Source organism: Lissotriton helveticus, chromosome 2_1, assembly GCF_964261635.1.
Source record: "Lissotriton helveticus chromosome 2_1, aLisHel1.1, whole genome shotgun sequence".
Classification (NCBI taxonomy): domain Eukaryota; kingdom Metazoa; phylum Chordata; class Amphibia; order Caudata; family Salamandridae; genus Lissotriton; species Lissotriton helveticus.
Genome location: NC_136059.1, coordinates 308,710,700 through 308,731,644, shown reverse-complemented (window position 1 = coordinate 308,731,644; position 20,945 = coordinate 308,710,700). Strand labels below are relative to the sequence as shown.

Genomic DNA, 20,945 nt, shown 5'->3' with positions numbered 1-20,945 from the left:
ACCTTTGCCCACAACTCCTTGTAACTGAATAATGTGACCCAAATTTTAAGTGTGTCTACACGTGCAGAACGCCTTACTGCATAATCTGTTATTGTAAGCCATGTCTGTCCCGTCCATGCCGTAGCAGCACAAAAAACTCTGATAAGGACCAACACCCACCTCAAACATCATGGAGCTATACACCTCATCCAGGCTTCCAAAATACAGGAGTAGAAAAGCTGCACCATAACTTGTCTTGGCATAATCCACTGAGGGCACCCAGCTGAAAAGTCTCTATCCTACACTGCTACAGGCAATCACATAGATAAACAGAAAATGCCTACAGATCTTTTTGCCCTTGTGGAGGTAAAATATATATACACCTCTCATTACACACTAATGTGTAGGATGCCGCATCCATCCTCACCATTCAAGCTAGATAAATGTCTCCAACAGACTACAATGGGATAACGCATACCCAGCAACTCACCTACATTGGGAAGGGGGCACTCTCTCTTAATTATATTTACCCCCAAAGCTAACTTTTGATGCCTCACCAGAATATGAAGTACTATACAAATCAAATTGCAAAAACATGGCACGATATGCTTCACTATGGTCTCTTGATTTGATCACCATATAACTTTCATAGAACAAATAGATCGACGTCCACCCCGAAAAAATATCAAACCTCTATCCAATTCTCTTTTTAGGCACTAAACTACTCAATCTGACCCTCCTTGGAGACTTTGACAGTTGCGCTGTACTTATATTTGTTCTTGGAGAAACAAAGAACATGTAAATAAATAAAATAAAAAAAGAATAAAAACAAAAACTCATGGGAACTCGGCACAGCATTTGGTTGGGCTGAGTGTGGTATCGCTGTGTCATACCTGGAATCGGGAACACTGCTGGGTTCCAGATTCCAGGGAAGACAGTTGAAACCCAGGCTTGTAATTACATACTGCTTTAACCTCTTCTGAATAAACTAACCTTTAATAATCTACCAAACGATGTAATAACATCATTTCACTGGCGACATTGGGAAAAAGAACGAGTTACCAAAGCCTGGAATCCCTACCTGCGACGTTAGAGGTGCGTTGCATACGGAGGATCACGAGTCGTCCTGTTGGTCCTGTGAAAGAAGACGGCGCCGTGCTGGAGACAGAAGCTGGAGCGCGTTGGAGAAAATCCCGCTAATGTACGTTCTTCTGTGAGTGAAGAATTGAATTTAAACTATATTGGGCATTTCCTGTGATTGCAACGCGAGAGCCCGTCAGCGCGAGAGCTCGGCAGCGCGTGAAGCGGAGTCAGCTGGCGCGCATGCGCATCACGGCGTAATATCACGCATTTTGAAGCACGGCGGCCATCTTTTGGGCTATATTATATTGGAAAGCATTGTGGATGTGTATTTGCGCGAAGGGAACTTCGTAACAGGTTATTCTTGACGAATATAACCTGGATATCCTTGATAAACCACGGAAAAAGCATTTAATCACAATAACATTGATGATAAGTGGAAAATAGTGTAAAAAAAAAAAATAATAATGTTTTTTTTCTTCCTTTGCTTTCAACATTCAATGTACTTGCTTCAAAATTCAGTACTTTTAATTTAAACAAATGGAAGGCTTCTCTGCTCCTCCACCTTTCCTACCCTGTCCCGGTGAACCTGTTCTAGAGTGGAAAAGGTGGAAAGAGGGATTTTATGCTTACATAAAAGCAATAGGTGGTGAAGACTACACCGACAAAAGGAAACTAGCAATTTTGAAACACTGTTTGGGCGCTGAAGGAAGACATGTCCTCAGTCATTTACCTGTTGATTCACGTAACGTAACATCTACCGAACAAGTTATAGATGTTTTCGAAGAAGCCATCAAACAATTGGATAAACAGTATATAAAGAAAGTCAACGTAGTAGTATCACGCCATAAATTCTTGAGCAGAGGTCAATTACCAGGTGAATCTGTTGACTCATTTATGAATGACTTGAGGATTTTAGCATCTAAATGCAATTATTCTACCTTTCATGATCAAATGTTGCGTGATCAAATGGTCCATAAAATTGCTGATGTCAAGCTTCAAGAAAAACTTTTGGACACGGAGGATCTATCTTTAGACAAAGCGTTAGATATTGCCCATCGTTTTGAAAGCATGAATCTGGGCGTAAAGGTACTTACGGAAAAGAGATCAACCGAGGTGAACGTTATTAGGAAATCTAATCCTGAGGAGAGGAATTCTTTTAGAAGTAAAAATCAACCTTTCCAAGAGAAGAGAGAATATGCATGCTTCAAGTGTGGAAGTCCAGATCACCTAGCGAACGACAGGAAGTGTCCAGCAATTGGACAATTTTGTAGATATTGCAGGTTGAAAGGCCATTTTAGTAAAATGTGTAAAAATAAGAACAAATTTAATAGTAAAAATGTTATGCAGAGGAAGAGTTCAAATGAACAGGTCAATGAAATAGATGATAATAATTTAGAAGAAGAATTTCTTTTTGCTGTATATGAAATTAATGAGTGTGATAAAGATTCTCCATACTGTACTGTGGATTTTGGGGGGAAGAATATCAATGTCATGGCAGACTCAGGGGCAAAACGTACTCTCATTGGTGAGGAATGTATGAGAGAATTTCCGGGTTTAAAATTATCTCCTCCTGACATAAAACTACTTGGGTATGGGAAAAAACCCATTGAAATCCTTGGTTTTTTCACTACATCTTTAAGTTTTAAAGGGAAAACCATTAATTCTAAGGTTTACGTGGCAAAGGACGGTTCATGTTTATTGGGGTGGCCGCAGCAAAGGGACTTAATGATAAAATTAGATCCCAACCACCCTGATCAAGTGCTTGGTTATTCAGACCTAGTCATGAATGTAGAGTTTGATCTTGGCCATGAGTGTGAGAAAAAATTTCCTTCTGTATTTTCCGCATCTGAGTTAGGCCTCTTAAAAAATTTTGAGCACAAAATTATTCTTAGGGACGACGCTGAACCAAAAGTTCATAAAGTAAGGAATGTACCGTTACATTTAAGAGACGCTGTGAAGTCTGAACTCAAGAGATTGTGTGACTTAGACGTCATTGAAGAAATAGAATCTTCAATTTGGTTATCCCCAGTCGTTGTCGCTCACAAGCCTAACGGCAAAGTTAGACTTTGTGTAGATTTAAGAGACCTAAACGAGAGCGTATGGGTGGATAGACATCCATTGCCTAATATAAATGAAATGTTTACAAAATTAAAAGGGGCATCCATTTTTTCCACGCTGGATCTGTCAAATGCTTACCATCAAATTGCATTGCACAAGGACAGTAAGCATTTGACGTCTTTCATCACATCAGAAGGTGCTTTCAGGTATAAGAGAATGCCCTTTGGTCTTATATCGGCATCTTCTGTCTTTCAAAGGGTGATGCATAATCTTTTTAAGGATTTTAAAGATGTCTTATACTTTCAAGATGACATTTTAATCTTTTCAACCAATCCAACTGACCATTCTGTAATTCTGTATAAGGTATTAGATGTGCTGCAAGACAGTGGTCTCACCCTCACAAAAGAAAAGTGTAAATTTGGGGTGTCTTCTGTTGACTATTTGGGACATACTATTAGTAAAGATGGCATTTCCCCAAAATTAAATTTAATCAAGGCTATCGAATCTGCTCCTGACCCTACGAATAAAGATCAGCTTAGGTCTTTCTTGGGACTTGCCGAATATTACTCCAAGTTTATTCCCCTGTTCTCTGACAAAACTGTAAATATGAGAAATTTGATGAAAAAAAATGTTCATTTTCTTTGGGATGAAAGTTGTAAAAAAGAATTCGAGTTGTTGAAACAAAACATTGCATCTGCACCTGCTCTTGCAACGTTTGATACTGCTCATGGTTCATTCGTCATTACAGATGCTAGCAATGTGGGAATAGGAGCAGTTTTAATGCAGCGTCAAAAGGGTCAAATGGTAACAATTGGGTTTGCTTCAAGGCCATTGAGGGATGCTGAATGCAAATATTCCACATTGGAAAAGGAAGCTCTTGCTTGCTGGTGGGGCATAGAATATTTCCGCAAGTATGTATACGGTACTGTTTTTAAACTCTGGTCTGACCATCGTCCTCTAGTAGATTTGTTTACTACCAAAGGTTGTGGAAAAGCGACATCAAGAATTGCCAGATGGCAATACAAACTTCAAGATTTTCATTTTAAAGTTGAGTATATTCCTGGCATTAGGAATGTTTTAGCAGATTGCTTATCTAGATTGCCCGTGCCTGATGACAATGTAGTGGAGGTGGACAATGATGATGATAACGTAGTGTCAATTTGTGAGATATCCAAAGGTTGTATCAGGGAGGATACATGGAAATTGGCATGTAATAGTGACCCTGTTTTTAATGATATATGTAGTTTTGTGAAAACTCAGTGGCCACGCAAAGACTTGTTGTCTGATGGAATTCAACCGTTCTTTCATGTTGCTCAAGAACTATCTGTTGTTGAGGGGTTACTGTTTAGAGGCCTACAACTGGTGGTTCCAGGCGAATTGCAGTCTAAGATTTTGGAGATGGCTCATGAGGGTCACCCGGGTATGACATCCATGAAAAGGAGGATCAGGAGTGAGTTCTGGTGGCCAGGGATGGATAAAAGTATAGAAAGATACGTCAGGGACTGTATGGATTGCTGCTTAAGTGATAAGTCTCAAAAGCATGTCGCGTATGAACGTCTTCCCGTTTCTAGACCTTCACGGGTTTGGGAAAGTGTATCCTTAGACATTGCTGGTCCCATGTCATTCAACAAGAGCATGATGTATGCAATTATCTTAGTTGATCAATTGTCTCAATGGCCTGAGGTAAAAATGGTTTCTAACATAACTTCTGATGTAGTGATCAGGTTTTTAAATGAAGTATTCGAAAGAGAGAGTTTCCCTGAATCTATCACGATAGACAATGGTGTGCAATTTGTCTCTCAGGAGATGAAAGAATTTTTGGTGCGTCACGGCATAAGACACAAATGTGTATCAGTTTATTATCCCAACAGTAATGGTATTGTAGAGAGGTGGATCAGGGTATTTAAAGAGGGTCTCCAATTAGCCTTACGCAATGGTAATGATTGTAAACAAACCATTAGTGAAATTCTGTGGTGCTACAGAAACACGCCAAGAAACATGGGTGATCTCTCACATTTTGAGAAGATGAGGGGGAGGAGGAGTGTATCCAACATGAGTCAACCTTGGATGAGAATGCTTGATTCAAAAAAGTCCATTGACAGGGATTGTTCCTCACATGCCAATTCTTTATTGTTCAGTGTCAATGATTGGGTGCGTGTCAAGAAATGCAGACTAGTCAGGTCTGGGGAGTCACGATATTCGGATCCTTTATTAGTCAAGCGCGTTGGTCGACAAGTTGTTGAACTTTCAGATGGTAATGTATGGAATATGTCCAAAGTGGTAAAAATCCCCAAGTGGTTGTGGCCTAAGGGAACAGCCTCAGAGACTAACATGTCATCCAACCATAGCTGCCAAGGTTTCAGATTGCAATGTGTGACATGTTCATAATTTCAGTGCAATTATGAGTGACATTTTAATGACCATGAGTGACACTTTCTCGTGAACTAACTCAAGCAATGAAAACCAGGGAAACATATCAATATCATACATTACATCCATTTGAGCATCTGGGCATGAGTTCTGTTTTTTTTCAAGTATCCTACATAGTTTAGGTTTGCTGAGCTATGTTCAAATGCTAGTCTTTACATTACCCTGTTTGATACATGTATAATTTTTTGGTGTGCCATTAAGCTTGCCTTGATGGCATTTAGGCCAAGTTCATTGGTATTTTATACATGTGCCATGCCTAATTTGCAATCAAATCAAAAACAGACGGAGCTCATACTTTTTCTAAAGAGGCTGTCACTCATGCTGCCGAATGTAGGGGTTCAGACAATACCAAGGCTTATACATTTTGATTCCACGTCATGCTTCTTTTTTCAATCACCCTGCACTTCCTGTGTTCTTATCTCAGTCTTGTAGGTTATTTTTCATTCCTGCTATTTTCATCTGTCACTGCTCCATCATCTTCCTCTGCTTTCTTCTTGCCCCCTTTCCTTCTGCACCGAAGCCCCTCCCTCATTTCCACTAACTCAAACACTTTCAGCCGTGATGCGCTCTTGTGTGCTCACCTTACAACTCTCCTACCCGATGTTCCCCCTCCTTCAGGCAAGGAAACCTTTTGCAATACTCCTCGGGGCCCCGACAAAGCACTCCCCCTCACCCACCGGGAATACACACTCCCTTCCAGTGTGCAGTCTCTCTCGTACACCACTCACACCTGAGCCCAGTAAAGAGACGTGCCCTGTGTATAAACTAGAAATCTCTACTTTCTATAGAGTGCTGCAGGTGTTTTTTTTTCTCCCCTCACTGTGATCTCTGTTATTGCAGTGAGATGTAGAAGAGCTGCAGAGAGCAGAGCTGCGCAGAGATGAGCTGCCTTAGCCCAAGTAAAGGCGGCTGTTGGCTGGCCGAGGCCGAAGTCAAACTAACGGCGGCAGACACCAGCAGGCACACCCGCAGCCTCGAGCCTACAGCCATGCCCAGGGCAAGCACCCCCGGGGCCTCGAGCCTTCAGCCATGCCCAGGGCAGACCTTCATGACCGGCACTGGCTCCAAGCAGCTGATCACGCGCTGCCTGGGCCCAGGAGTCTCCTTGTGCAAGGCACTAAAGTGAAACTGCTGCGCAACGACGGAATGTCACGACAATCATCTTCCCTCTGCAACCAAATCCTCAAAAAACCTCGGGGCTATATCCCTCATACATAACCTAAAATATCCTGACTTCCTTGAACCCAAGTGCGAAACATGCCGCCGCTGCCGCCCGGGCTGAGCCTCCTGAGCAGAGCTGTGAGAATGAAAGCTGCAGCTGAGCCCTGAAGACGGCGCGGCCGCCACTCCCGTTTTCACCTGCTACAAACTATACATTAGTTTGCAATGCTTCGGTTGTGTGCAGCAGGCGGAGGTCAGATAGCTCACAGTTTGTCAACTGCATGCTGCCAGCAGCGCACCAGGCTCATGCTGCTTCACCTAATGGAGCACAGCTTCTACTACCGTGGTCGCACTTCACATTTAGACACCTGCTGAGACACTACGATTATGCGTGACAATGCATTTCAGTGCGGGTCACGCATTTCAGTGCGGTAATGCGGATTACCACACGGAAATGCGCTAGTGTCACGCCTGATGCGTGACACTTGGCAGGCCTGTCCAACTCAAAGTCCTCTAACAGTGCCTGTAATTGGAGGAAGTTCTCTGGTCCTACATCTATGCACAGTGTTCCTGAAAATAAGTTCTCCTGTACTCCTGACTCTAAAACTATTCAGCGAACACAGAGGAAAAGTCTTACTCCAGTGTGGTTTAAAGATTATCATCTTTATAGATAATCTGATTTGTTCATCGTAGTATGTAACTTCTCGTCATTGATACTTTTGTTTTCAAATTCTATAATCAAATTATACTTTGTGTACCAATTCTTGTTCTTTCAGTTTCTGTTTAAATTGTTTCTTCATTATTTATTACAAAGGGGAATGTGTGGTATCGCTGTGTCATACCTGGAATCGGGAACACTGCTGGGTTCCAGATTCCAGGGAAGACAGTTGAAACCCAGGCTTGTAATTACATACTGCTTTAACCTCTTCTGAATAAACTAACCTTTAATAATCTACCAAACGATGTAATAACATCATTTCACTGAGCATGCAATTCTACGTTTTAAACCTTGTACGAGGGAAATTTTGGAGAACTGATTCTTCCCACTGATTCTCATTAAAGAGTAGATTTTAGGCGTGAGACGCCTGAAATATGAAATAAAGGCATATGGGCTTAAAAAATATAAGGGTCTCCCTCCTAAACCGCTGCGGTTAGCATCTGTACGTAAATATCCTTGGGGTCTTTTGTGGTGTTTCTAAAAAGCACGCGAGGTTCTATTTAGAGAGAAAAAACGTAATCGTTTGCGACCAAGGAAACGTACGCTGCTCTGGAGGCCATTGTAAAATGGCGGCGCAGGCAGCAGAACAAGGGGCGTTTTTTTCCCACAGACTGGGCGTGCGGGGAGACGCTGGAGGAAATGAGTGATTTACGGACGTGGTGAATCTGTGCACATGTATGGCTGCCGCCGATGCTGCGGGCCTGACTACAAAACAGTAAGGAGGCTCTCAGCCCGGCAGGGCACACGTCTCTCCCGTGGCCCCCTTTGCTTTTTCCGTCAGCAATCGCCGGTTACCGAACCCGGGAAGGAAAGCGGCTGTACCGCAGGCTAAAGTTGTCGCTGCGGACATTGAAGTACGCAAAAGACTGGACGGATATAATTAAAAACGTTTCATACGTGGACAGCAGCAGCCTCCGCAGAGCCGCACAACAAGAGAGCTCGGCACACACTGACGAGTCTGCGAGGGGTTGCCATAGCTTTGTAATGTAGGGTGACCAGAACTGGCTCAATCCGGTTTCAGGCAGCTCAGCCCCTATTGAACAATGCAGGCACTGAGCTGCAGTGAGGGCTGTCCTCCCTCCATGGCAGCCACAGGCAGAGCAGCTTGCAGAGGTGCCATCCCACAAAGTACGAATGCACATTAGGCAAATATCACTGGTATGTGGACAACCCTGATAAGGACTATTTCTGTTTTATAGTCGTGTCTGACATATGTTAAATAGTTCTGTCTCTTAATGCACGCATGACAGCAGAGATTTCCCTTTTTATTATTAATATTTTTTGTTAGGTAAAACTGCAACACCGTTTTGGTAATTGCGACGTGCCTGTGGCACGGTTTTATTTTGCATGCTCAGAAAAACAAGTACAGCTTTCTTTTGTTTTTAAAGGAAGCTAGCTGCTGCTTCTAATAACAGCAGGCCAGAAATGCAAATTCGCCATTGCATGAGCTACTGAATTACATTGTCAAACTAAAACAATTCAGGTATTTTTGTAGGCCATATCAGCGGTTTGGTGGAGTTCATCTACATTGCTGTTACTAATAATCTGTGTGGCAGTAGCAGCCCCTGTATAAAAAAACATCATCAGAAAGGTCAAGGTTCACGTGGCACTGGGCATAACTTTGAAGCCATGAAAACATGCAGCACTTCGTTTATGGTTACACTCTGAAACTTACACATATGCACGTTATCGAAAAGCAGAAGCTGCTGTTAAACTTGAGTTTACAATGCCTTTTTAACATTCTGAATTGCCTGCTTTGTTATTATGCAGTATTCACTCGCACAATTTCAGCTGCATTTAGGCATTGGTATTGTATTTGAATTAGGGCATCACAGCATGGGCCTGTTTATGATCATACATGGTGCCCAAAATAGTATTTATTTCGTACATCATCTGAGTCCAAATTTGGCGAGTGAGACTGTTTTTTCTTAATTCACGTAGTGCTGATAATGCAGTGGTTCTATGTCTGACATGCCCAACCCTTGAGTAATTAATTCTCATTATAAGATTATTGCATGTGTCTAAGAAATATACCTTTTCCTCACGCTTTCTTAGCGTTGTAGACATTTTTAAAAGCTCACAGGAATTGCAAATTACACGTTTTAAATATTTCACGTATATATTGTTTGATTTCCAATGCCATGCGAATAATATGTGTTTTTTAACGATTGCAGCTCCGCAAATAATTTGGATAGTAAAAGCCCTTTCCTGTGTTGAAAAAAAAGTGTGTGCTCTTAAATGTGAGCTGGCATCTGCATCTTGTTCTGAAAGCTAGAGGCCTCAGAGTGAGAGAGGGGGAGAGAGCAGCAAGAAGAGAGTGAAGGCAGCGGTAATGAATATAGAAAAAGGAAGAACAAAGGCTGTAAAGCTGAGACTGGAACACTAAATATTTTGCCTTTGGGAACCTGGTGAGAGAACAGCTTTTACATCCTAAAACGGGAAACCGGAATCTGCACATCCTCGTCCATTTTTGTTCACAAATCTAACCAGCCCTTTCTGCAACATGGATTTAATGGTGGATACAGTCGAGAAACATGGAGGAATTGTGGATCGTTCCTCCAGTGACATTGGGGTGTTTTTGTTTCCTACCTTCAGCAGATGGAAGCACAGCCCTTAAGCCTCCAAGCCACTGGAATTTGCAGATAGGGTAAGTTTCATCTTGGTTGTATGCTGCAGTCGGCCTCAGTGAACAGCCATAACATGGGGGAGGTGGGCATGCCATTGTTTTTCTTTATATCTACAAAAAGATTTAGATTACTGAATAACACATGCAAGACGAACGTTGATAACCTGTTTGAGATAATATATGTGTCATTTTCTCACGTTTTCCTGTGCAAACGAGCAGGTCTGCTTGTATGTTAGATGAGGTTTCATTATTTTGAATATAAAAGGCATGTTTTCGGTTTAACGTAAAGTAAACACACCTGCTATGATTTCACGAGGGAATGGTGTACAGTGCTATGGGCTAATTATTAATGAAGATTGTTTTACTAAAAATTGGGACGCCCACAATTTTAAATCCTGGTGCCCCTTTTCGTATGTTAATCATGTAACCAATAGTATAAAGATGATATATTTGGGCACCTCTTGCTTTTCTTAAACGACCCTTTATTTATATTTGTAGGTATTCACCCATTGCCTAGTTATATTTGGTGGCACTGTCGGTTGTTTGAAATTAAATTCAGTATATATAAATGTAGCATGCATACCGTGCCATATATTAGTATGTCAGACGAATGGAATGGTTTTGTGAGTAATGCATATTTTTGTAACATCACATTCTACACATGTATGCACATGAACCTAATGTGGGCGAGTAGAAAATGACAGTAATTGCTTCAGGGCCTGTTGTTTACTGCTGGTGTTGCAAAGGCAGGCCCTGTCAGGCATGGAGCTTTATTTCCTCCTCCAGTTTACTAAAACTGTTTCACAACCAGGATAAGCCACTGCCTCCTCGAATTCAGTATTAGAGTTTTGAGATCGTGTAATCTGTATAAAAGTTGAGAAACTAATTCATATATGTCAAAAAGAAAGCTGTAGTATTTTATCCGTAATGTAAGTTATAATAAAATGAGTGCACTTGCAGGTTTATGGGGATGATACAGGCCTCAGCCATAATGCTATTCTATTTCATGTGGATTTCTCCATAAAAATATAGAATTATTTTACGAAATGTTTGTTATTAATGTAAAGACTTCTATTGATGTTAGTTTGTTTCATTTAAGTGTAAACATTTTGTGTTCATCATGCTGCTATAAAGAATAAGAAAATAAATCTACAAGGTAACAATCTGGTTATAGGTGGCATATTTTGTTTTTGGGTTAAGCAAAATGGTGCTGAGAGAGAGTGGGGAGGTTAGACAGTGACCACTCTGTGACTTGCTTAGTACTCACAACTTTAGGGTCTGCTAATTTACAAAACTTGCTTGTAGTCTTGCAGGGCTTTGGGTTCAGAGGCTGTGTAAACTGGCCATAGAACTTACTTTAACCCCTTTGGCGCTGATGACGAGCTCAGCTCGTCATCAGTTGCGCCGCTCGCACGTTCGTCATGTAACGCGGCTTTTGGAAAAAAGCTGCGTAGCGCAAAAATAGCCGCAGCGCGCATGCGGTTAAAGGTGGGCTCAGGTTAACTTTCCACTCCGTTGTTTAGGCGTCATTTGGAGAGGAAGTAGGCCTCTATTTCTACCTAGGCTACTGTGTCCACGTTTATAAACTTCAACATTTTTGTAGAGTGCTTCAGTACTCCTTGTGTTTGCTCAGTACTTCAGCATGCTATCCAGCTAGAGTCTGTGCAGGGCAATATAAAAACCGGAGGCGGGAAGGGGGTGTCGGACCTTAGTCTGTGAAATGAGAGGGTCTTGGTCCGATATTCTTCACTGACTACTTCTGAAGTGTGCAATTTAGTTAAAAGCTATGAGTACTAGTTCAAGTTTCAGACCTACCTGAAAAGATTATTCTTTAATTCTGCCATAAGGCTTCGATTCAGTGAATTTAACAGTCTGGAATCACAGAGATCTGCTACCATATTTCTAGCATATGTAGGCGCGTTGTGTGATACTTTTTGGAGCCTCAACTAACAAGTTTGTGTTGGGCATATAGTGGGGGCACTCCTTAGGTATCCTAGATTTTTTTCCCCCAGTAAGCGCTGTGTGGTAGAAAAAACATGTAAACTTTATCCTATGTTCTGCTGGGAGTTAGATGGAGGTGCCCTTGTCCAGTGTTATTATTTTTTGAACAATTTAGAAAATTTGCAGTAATGGTCATACCCAACCTCACTAGTACAAAATACAATACTAAGTCAACTTTGGTAATTAAATCTCAATGTTCAGCTGCAAGAAAACCTAATAACATGTAATAATAAACACATAACAGAGGGAAGCACTCAGAATTTAGTATAGTCGATGATCCCTTTGTCACACTTCAAATCGTTGAGATCCCAAATGTCTGTGATGCTTTGGTGACATCATCATTTACACATCGACCATCACATAAACTCAAACACAGTTGATTGTCAAAAGTATAAAAAATATTTATTCCTCTATTTTCTTTAAGTCTTGTAAAAAGCCCAGCCCAGGAAACACGTTTCGTCTCTACAAGGGACTTCATCAGGGATGCAAAAACATGTACACACATGTTTGCAGATAAGAGCACTTAAAAGCATACAGGATATATATTAATTTCCCAGGAGCAGATAACCAAAATCCCCAACATTTTCTACATTGACATTGCCATGTGTTTCTACTGGACAGTGTCAAAATATTATTTTTTATTCTTGGTATATTCATTTCCATATTCATAGCAACATATTCATTACAAAATGGAGGACCAAACCGTTTTTTCTTAGGTACATTAGTATAGATCTAAATCTAAAATGGTAAGCTGCATTATACGTATATTAACCATAATGTTGCATTATTACTGATTCTACTTGCATAGATTCTGACTGTTCTCATATTGTTTATAGTCATGAACGATCTCCTTAACCCATGTCAAGTGACATATCCTCTACAATAAAAATATATGTGCGTATATAACTGCTCTCAAACATTTAATAAAAATCAAATTCAACAACTTTTGCACTCGTGTATCACTCTCGTATCCCCAATATGAAGCATGTGATTAAAAACAATATGTAGAACAATGAGCTAATCTCTTAAGACATTAACTCTGCTTCCTAACAGCAATCAACCAATTAAGTACAACAAGTGGATTGCACGTACATAACACCCTTTGAATTACAAATCACCTCTATATTCTTCAGCATATATTGGATTAGCAAAACCATGTCCACTTAATCTTTCACACTTAGTGACTTAATAACCAAAATACCTAAGATGTGAATGCACCTTTACCCTAAACGTTCACTTTTTCTCTAATCCACCGATCAACTCTCCTCATTTAATCCTAGTCACTTTCTGATTCCGCATGTTTCCCCTCCTTACAGCACAAGTTTGAAGTGTCCTCTCTTTTTATGTATACCAACAAACCACAAAGAAAGGCTTAGAGCAATGTATTTCACATTCAAATCAAAACATTTGATAATAAGTTTGATTCTCAAATCAACATAAGCCGATTATCCTTTAATGTTCATCTAATCCAAAGAACATCTCAAGTCATCTAATCTTGGTTACTTCTTCCTCAACATGACTCCCTCTGTTACAGTACCATCTTGGATTTTCCTCCCTATTGAAATAGATCAACCAAACCTTCGCAAATAGGGATTGGCAATCAGCGACAACATCCCACATAATGTCCATAACCAAAGCTTCGGGGCAAATCAATCGCAAGCTATATATAACTATATATCCTAAGCAGTGCATTTGGGGGGTGCAAGTTCTAGTTAGCACAGCTAACTATATAACTGCTGAATTTCTCTGGTTTTGTACGAGTGGACGAGTGGATTATTAGCCTAACTATCACCTCCCTGTAACCTTTTGTTTTTTTCACTAAATATATATAAATATAAATATATATATATATATATATGCTTGCTCCCAACGATACACCAGCCTGCTGCACTCACGAGCGGGTGCTCCTTTAGGTGGGGGTGTGCCCATCCAATATATTGTCGCTACAAAATCCAACACGCAGTCCTGCGAAATTAGAAGCAGCACTCACAGGGGGGTACAAAGCCAAAACTTCTTTATTTGGCAACCAGCACACACAAGACGCGTTTCGGCGATGAGCCTTCGTCATTTGCAACTTGGAACGCGCCGCCATTGCTTTTAAAACAATGAGCACCATCTTAGGAGTACTTTTTACAGTGAAAAACGACAAAGATATATATCACTCGCTTTTCCTGTTGTTATGGATACGAGAGCGTCAAATACATATTTGGCAATCTACAAACCATTAACTCTAGCCCTGAATGGGCATAAATTTTAACCACATATAATTTTGCCCTCAGATGGGAAAAGCGAGTGATATATATCTTTGTCGTTTTTCACTGTAAAAAGTACTCCTAAGATGGTGCTCATTGTAGCACACGAGTAGTCCTTTGTTGTTGTTCATGCCATCATTATGACGATTACATTGTATCTGTTTTAAAAGCAATGGCGGCGCGTTCCAAGTTGCAATTGACGAAGGCTCATCGCCGAAACGCGTCTTGTGTGTGCTGGTTGCCAAATAAAGAAGTTTTGGCTTTGTACCCCCCTGTGAGTGCTGCTTCTAATTTCGCAGGACTGCGTGTTGGATTTTGTAGCGACTATATATATATATATATATATATATATATATATATATATATATATATATATATATATATATATATATATATATATTCAACCACTAAATCATCCATACAGGCACTCATACACCCAGTGATTCATCAATACACCTTGGTGTATATATATTTAACACTCCAACGTTTTAGAAACACTCAGTCACTGGATGATGTCATCAGTGATGTCACTAACCGTGTCATGAGTGATGTAATATTTGAGTTCATAAGCTGTACATTGCGGTGGTGCGAGTTATAGTTCGTTCATTTAACTATAACGGCTGAATTTCTCTGGTTTTGTACGAGTGAAATATCAGCTTAACTATAACGTCTCTGTAACCTTTGTTTTTTTCACTAAAAATCGAGCACGATTAAAAAAATCACTTTATTGGACTCATAACTTGTCACTATCACCTCCATTTCTCAACCATGGGGTCAGAGTATGTCCACCCTGACCCCTTATGTGTGCTTTCACACAGATTTTCAGCCCTGGTAACCGTTCTCTTAGATAAAATAGCAGCCGCAACTTTCTATTCAGATTGCTTCCAGCCAATCAAAGCAATGCCGTTGGCATGTGCATTCACGATTAATCGCGAACCCAACGGGAAATATCCGTGGCCAGAGATATCACTATAATTTTAAACTTGAATTTCTCAACAACTACTAAACGGATTTACACCAAATAAGCAAAAGGCACTTCCTTGAACCGACATCTGTTTCCCTGCTAAATTTGGTATAATTCCGTTCCGCGGTTCGGGCTGTAAGTGTGTCTAAGGGTTCCTATGGGAATTAACATTACAAACGCAACCTTATGTCGCACCCCAAACTCCTCGTTCCCCACTGCTCGTATCACCCCCAAACTTTCCCTAACAGTACCCACATGAAACTTTTTTAGGAAAATTTCATGCAGCTTGGTCAAACAACGCCAAAGTTATAGCCAAGTCCAAAAAATGTTTTTCCTTTGGAACTAGTTCCTAACTATAACTTCCTGCCAGTAGGGGATATATATATATATATATATATATATATATATATATATATATATATATATATATATTTTAAGGTTCACAGTTTACCCAAGGTATATATATATATATATATATATATATATTATATATATATATATATATATATATATATATATATATATATATATATATATAATCACAGCGGTGAGCTTAGCCGGATTTCTTTATTTAGCAGCTTGTGTGGCATAATGCATTTCGGCTCCCATGAGCCTTCCTCAGATTCCGTCGCTGTGATGAGGTGAGTCCAACTTCCTCCTTTAATGAATTAAGGCCCTCCCAATGCCGTGAGGTCAGCTAGCTCCGCTAATTAGGTAGCAGCTGCAGTGTTGTAGTTAGAACTGCAGCTCCCAGAATCCCTCTTTCCGGTAACACCGGGTGCGGAGCTATATTATTGTCCTACAATGGACGCTGAATTGCCAGGTAAGGGAGGAAGTTTTAATGTTGTGGCCAAACCCCAAAGCTAAAATCCGGAACCTGCTCAAGTCCCCAACGTTCTGCCCCTGAATACACAGTCCAGCTGGGCCGTGAATCGGTGAGTCCATGATCCCTCTTCCCCGTGCAGTCACGGGCTGTATTGCACAGCGGCCACTCGCCAGGCTTGATCCGGAGGCGGTCCTGCAGGGTCCGATACCTCGGAAAACAAATTGCCACGTCACCAGTATGCTGCAGGACACTTGGAGAACGGTTCCTCTGAACGCGCACTGGCAAGCGTGTGAAATATCCAAAAATCACCTCTCCATCACAGAAGCAATGAGGACACAGCGGGGAGCTTAGCAGGATTTAGCAGCTTGTGTGGCGTAATGCATTTAGGCTCCCATGAGCCTTCCTCAGATGCCGTCGCTGTGATGAGGTGAGTCCAACTTCCTCCTTTAATGAATTAAGGCCCTCCCAATGCTGTGAGGTCAGCTAGCTCTGCTAATTAGGTAGCAGCTGCAGTGTTGTAGTTCGAACTGCAGCTCCCAGAATCCCTCTTTCCAGTAACACTGGGTGAGGAGCTTTATTATTGTCCTACAATGGACGCTGAATTGCCAGGTAAGGGAGGAAGTTTTAATGTTGTGGCCAAACCCCAAAGCTAAAATCCGGAACCTGCTCAAGTCCCCAACGTTCTGCCCTTGAATACACAGTCAAGCTGGTCCGTGAATCGGTGAGTCCATGATCCCTCTTCCCAGTGCAGTCACGGGCTGTATTGCACAGCAGCCACTCGCCAGGCTTGATCCGGAGGCGGTCCTGCAGGGTCCACCTGCAATATCTGCTAATCAAAACAGTTACCTAACTTCTATGTAGAGCCCCAAACATTTACTCGTGGATAATCAGCACAGCAGGAACACCCCACTGTTTAATCTAGCAGCGTAATGCCCATTTTGTCTCAGTGATTGCTTCTATGGCCCAATCTTACCCAACGTGGTCAGTATATCATAAAACAATTTCGCTAAGACGACACATCATAAGGTTTTCCCATGATGGAATATATAAATCCCCTACTATTCAAATCACAAAATGACATTAAAATCCCCTATGTTGGAAAGTGGGTTATTGGTAGGGGTAAGTATGCACCTACCACTAGTTATACGGCCAACCAGCACCAAATAGTGTCCAGTAAATGTCTCAGTAAATTAGCTCCTTGCTCAGCCATTGGTAGCTGACAACGAGCACTCAGGCCTAATTTGGGAGACAGGAGTGTTAAGCATTTAAAAACACTAATATATCCCATAAGTAAGACACAACAAACAGTAAATATCCCACATCAATTTATAAAAATAGGAAATATTTTTATTAACAAATAGACACCAAAACGACAAAAATCCAATATAGGAAAACCGAAGATATGAATTAAGAAAGATTAACCACTTTATAGTGCTTAAAAACATAGTGCCACTCTGGGATACCTGGTCGCGCATGACCTCGACAAATTCAAAGTTTGAGGCCGACTGAGCTGGAGCCCTGGCTGGATACACTAAGCCGAAGTCCCCAGTCTAAATTTTACCTTCACACTTAAAAACTTTTCTGGAGCCTTTTCTTCCGACCCCGGTCAAATCCTGGAAGTCCGGAGCTCCAGAGCTTTCAGCGGGACAAACCTGAAATCCTGGTTGTCGCGGTTGTAGGTAGTCGGCTTGACTCTGTTGGGTCGGTCACCTCATTCAGCTTTTTCACAAAAGTTCTTCAAACCTCAGGAGGTGCTTCCTGATGATATCCTTGTTGGTTAAAAGTGTCTCTGGGATGTCTGGACCACAATTCCCACATTTACCAAGCCAAATCCTTAAGTCTACTGGACGCACGCCATGATGAGGACTCTTGGAGGAGAGGATGCAGGTGGGCTTTGTTAACCTGTAGCTTGCAGGGATTCACTCCTTAATCCTTCTTGTAGCAGGACCCAGTCCCCAGGGCTGTAAGACCAGACTGTACAGCAGGGGCAGTCCATCATAGTGTAGGCCTTTGGATGCAGATCCGGATTTCGGCAGGGCAGTCCTTCTTCTCCCTGTATTTTCTGGCAGCAGGTCTGAGAGACTATTCAACTTTCACATAGGCTATGTACACTTGTCATTCCTTACTGATCTGCTCTCTCTTTGAGCTCAGTTTGATTTACCCAGCTCACTCTGCAGAACCCATCCCCCTTAGCTTCAGAGCTCTCTCTATCCGGTGACCTCTGCTCTGGTCAGGCTATTTATCACCTAATCAAAACAGCCTGGCTAAGCCTGTTAAGGCTGACCAACCAGCCGTGACCTCTAGAAGGCTGGATTTTGTCTTATAGAAGACAGTTATATAACTTCTCTTCTGTACTAGTTATAATAAATTAAACAGTGGCATGTCACATTTATCAATACCAATCTTTTAAGTCCTTTAATGATATTTTTCCTTTACTAGCAATAGTTATATCTAAATAAAATATTGCAGTGTTAGCCTACGGAGCTAACTAACTACATTGTAGAACAAGCATTGGCATAGCCAATAGGTCTCGCCTTTGGGACCTTATAAGTGTTTACAGTTGTTGTTGCACCAAGGATATTGTGCTGCATAACTAAATACTTTGAAGGTCCCAAAAGCGAGACCTATTGGCTATGCCAATGCTTGTTTAAAAATGTAATGTTCTTTCAGTATTTGCTCCTTTCAACATTTTTTTTATGTTTAACTTTCCCTTGAAAAGTCTTTCTTGTTAATCAAGACTCTCCTTTAATGAGTACACATTGCTCAGAAGGAGGTAGCCCATGCGGGTGCGTTTTTGCGCCGATGTGGATGGCCATTCACTCAGGCACACACTGGGTGGATCTGGCGCGTTCATTACAAACGCGGATTTTTGTACATCGCTGCTTTTGGTACACCAACCAGGCGAGCTTACAATGCGACCTGGAGAGCATTTGATAAATGTCGGTAGAGCTTGGTTGAACTACACTGTGGTGCTCCCCTAGATCTAGGGTGTACCTTTGCCTTACAGAGTGCTTGAAACTAAGTAGATGACTGAAGGTAGAGGAGTGTCTCTACAATATAATGTCCAATACTAAGAGTACAAATCATAAGGCATAAACCATAACCCCACCCCCTCCCTTCTCTCAGAACTTGGAGTTGTCTTGACCTGTAGGGAATACTGACAAACCAGAATTGCGTGCCTTTGTCTCCCCTATAGCCATTAAACTCCTATTGGCTCTCCCCCTTGAAGTCACACCTACCGGGTACTGTTGACACCTGTACTCCTTGACCTTTAGGTGAGTAACTACATAACCCCTTGGATGTTTACTATTTAGACACCATGAAGAAACTGCTGCTGAATTATTTTACTTTATTTTATTTTCTATTTTAATTTAAATCTTATTTCAGAGGTGACATGTGGTAAATGTGATTACAGTTGATACTTAATGGTCACTGCGCACTCAATGTCACTGCCACAGAGTCACTTGTCTCCACACAACCACAGTGTGTTCACGGTCAAATATGGGAAACTGTTGACTCTGTATTTTGGTAACTCTTTCTTTTGTCTCCTCTAGGCAAGAGCAGTCCTAACCAGGTAGTACAACAGTAAATAAATATATGTATTAGAGGTTGATACTTTTATTAGGTCATCCCTTGAGATAGATGTATATATTATATTAGGTCCTGAAGAATCGCAGCTCAATTGCAAAAGCGAGAAACATGTCGACCTCACAGAACTTATTGTAGTCCTAGATCGTGATACAGAACCTTATTTCTGGCGATCATAGGCTACCCACTGGTTTTAACATATAGCACGGGAACCACCAGAATAAACTGATCTCCGGTACCTCGAGCTATATTTTAACGCACCCACCTACACTATCCACCCCTCACTTGGCCCCTCACTTGCACTTCACCCACAGGCTGTTGGAAAAAAGATCTCCGATAAAGAGCCCCTCCTAGAGGTGAGCCCGTTGGACATTGCACCGCCTGTCCAATGAGGAGCAACGGCCGATGATGAAGCATGACACTCGCAAGGGTGTGTGAGGCCATTCAATTCCAACTAATGGGATTCCCAGGGTAGCCCTCCACTGAGCACTACCCTCTTATTTATTTTCTTCCCTTATATTTGACCATACTCTTCATCCTTGATCTTTAGGAACAACCGAGTCCCTCTTGTCAGCCCATGAACAGTAAAAGGTAGTTGTCATAGACAGTCTTCTCTTCATAGTGTTAACTAGAGCTCTTTTAAACTAGACTTCAAAATAGATTCTATGGCATTGACGAGTATTCGATGGGCGTGACTAAGAACCTTATCCATAGTGAGCATGTTGGTTAGCAAGTTTTATTTCACCTTATGGCGTGAGAAGAGCTTTCTAGGAAGCAAGTGTCGTAGCAGATTATTTTTTAAAATGGATAATAGGGCATGGATAGAGAAACAGCTTTTAATTTACTGTGCAATATGGATTCCCTTTAGGAAGTCGATGCCGGAGTATGCATTTGTCTCGAGCATCGCCAGTGTTGTTAAGCAGAGCTGCTGGAAGTTGGCAGGTGGTTGGCTTCTTGCTCTTGAAGTGAAGAGGTGGAAATAGCTGTTTTTTTTTTTACTTATCTGAATTTTCAGGGAGGCTTGTGTTTTTTTCAAAGCACTTTCTTGCAGAATAGACACGAAGGTCGGATTCCCGCATACGTCCCGGCTAATGCGTGGACATAACCCCTGCTGTGAACAGTGCTCACTTTCCGGTGTCCTGTGATCCGAAGCTGAGCACAGGGCCGGTTGTGTCTTTATGGGGCTCCAGCACATAGGCAAGTGTAAAATAATGGAAGCTTTGTGCTTGGCTTTATTGCCCTTTACTGACGACTGTGCT

General features: G+C 41.5%; 1 protein-coding gene across 2 annotated transcripts in view; it reads left to right on the top strand.

The window, feature by feature from the left end:
* Positions 1–7,880: 7,880 nt before the first annotated feature.
* Positions 7,881–20,945, top strand: part of ZNF532 (zinc finger protein 532) — a 388,260-nt gene continuing 375,195 nt past the window's right edge. For both annotated transcript variants that reach the window (XM_078674895.1, XM_078674894.1), the window contains exons 1-2: positions 7,881–8,587; positions 9,604–10,076. The gene's annotated coding sequence lies outside the window, so the exon portion shown is untranslated. The remainder of the gene's footprint in view (positions 8,588–9,603; positions 10,077–20,945) is intronic.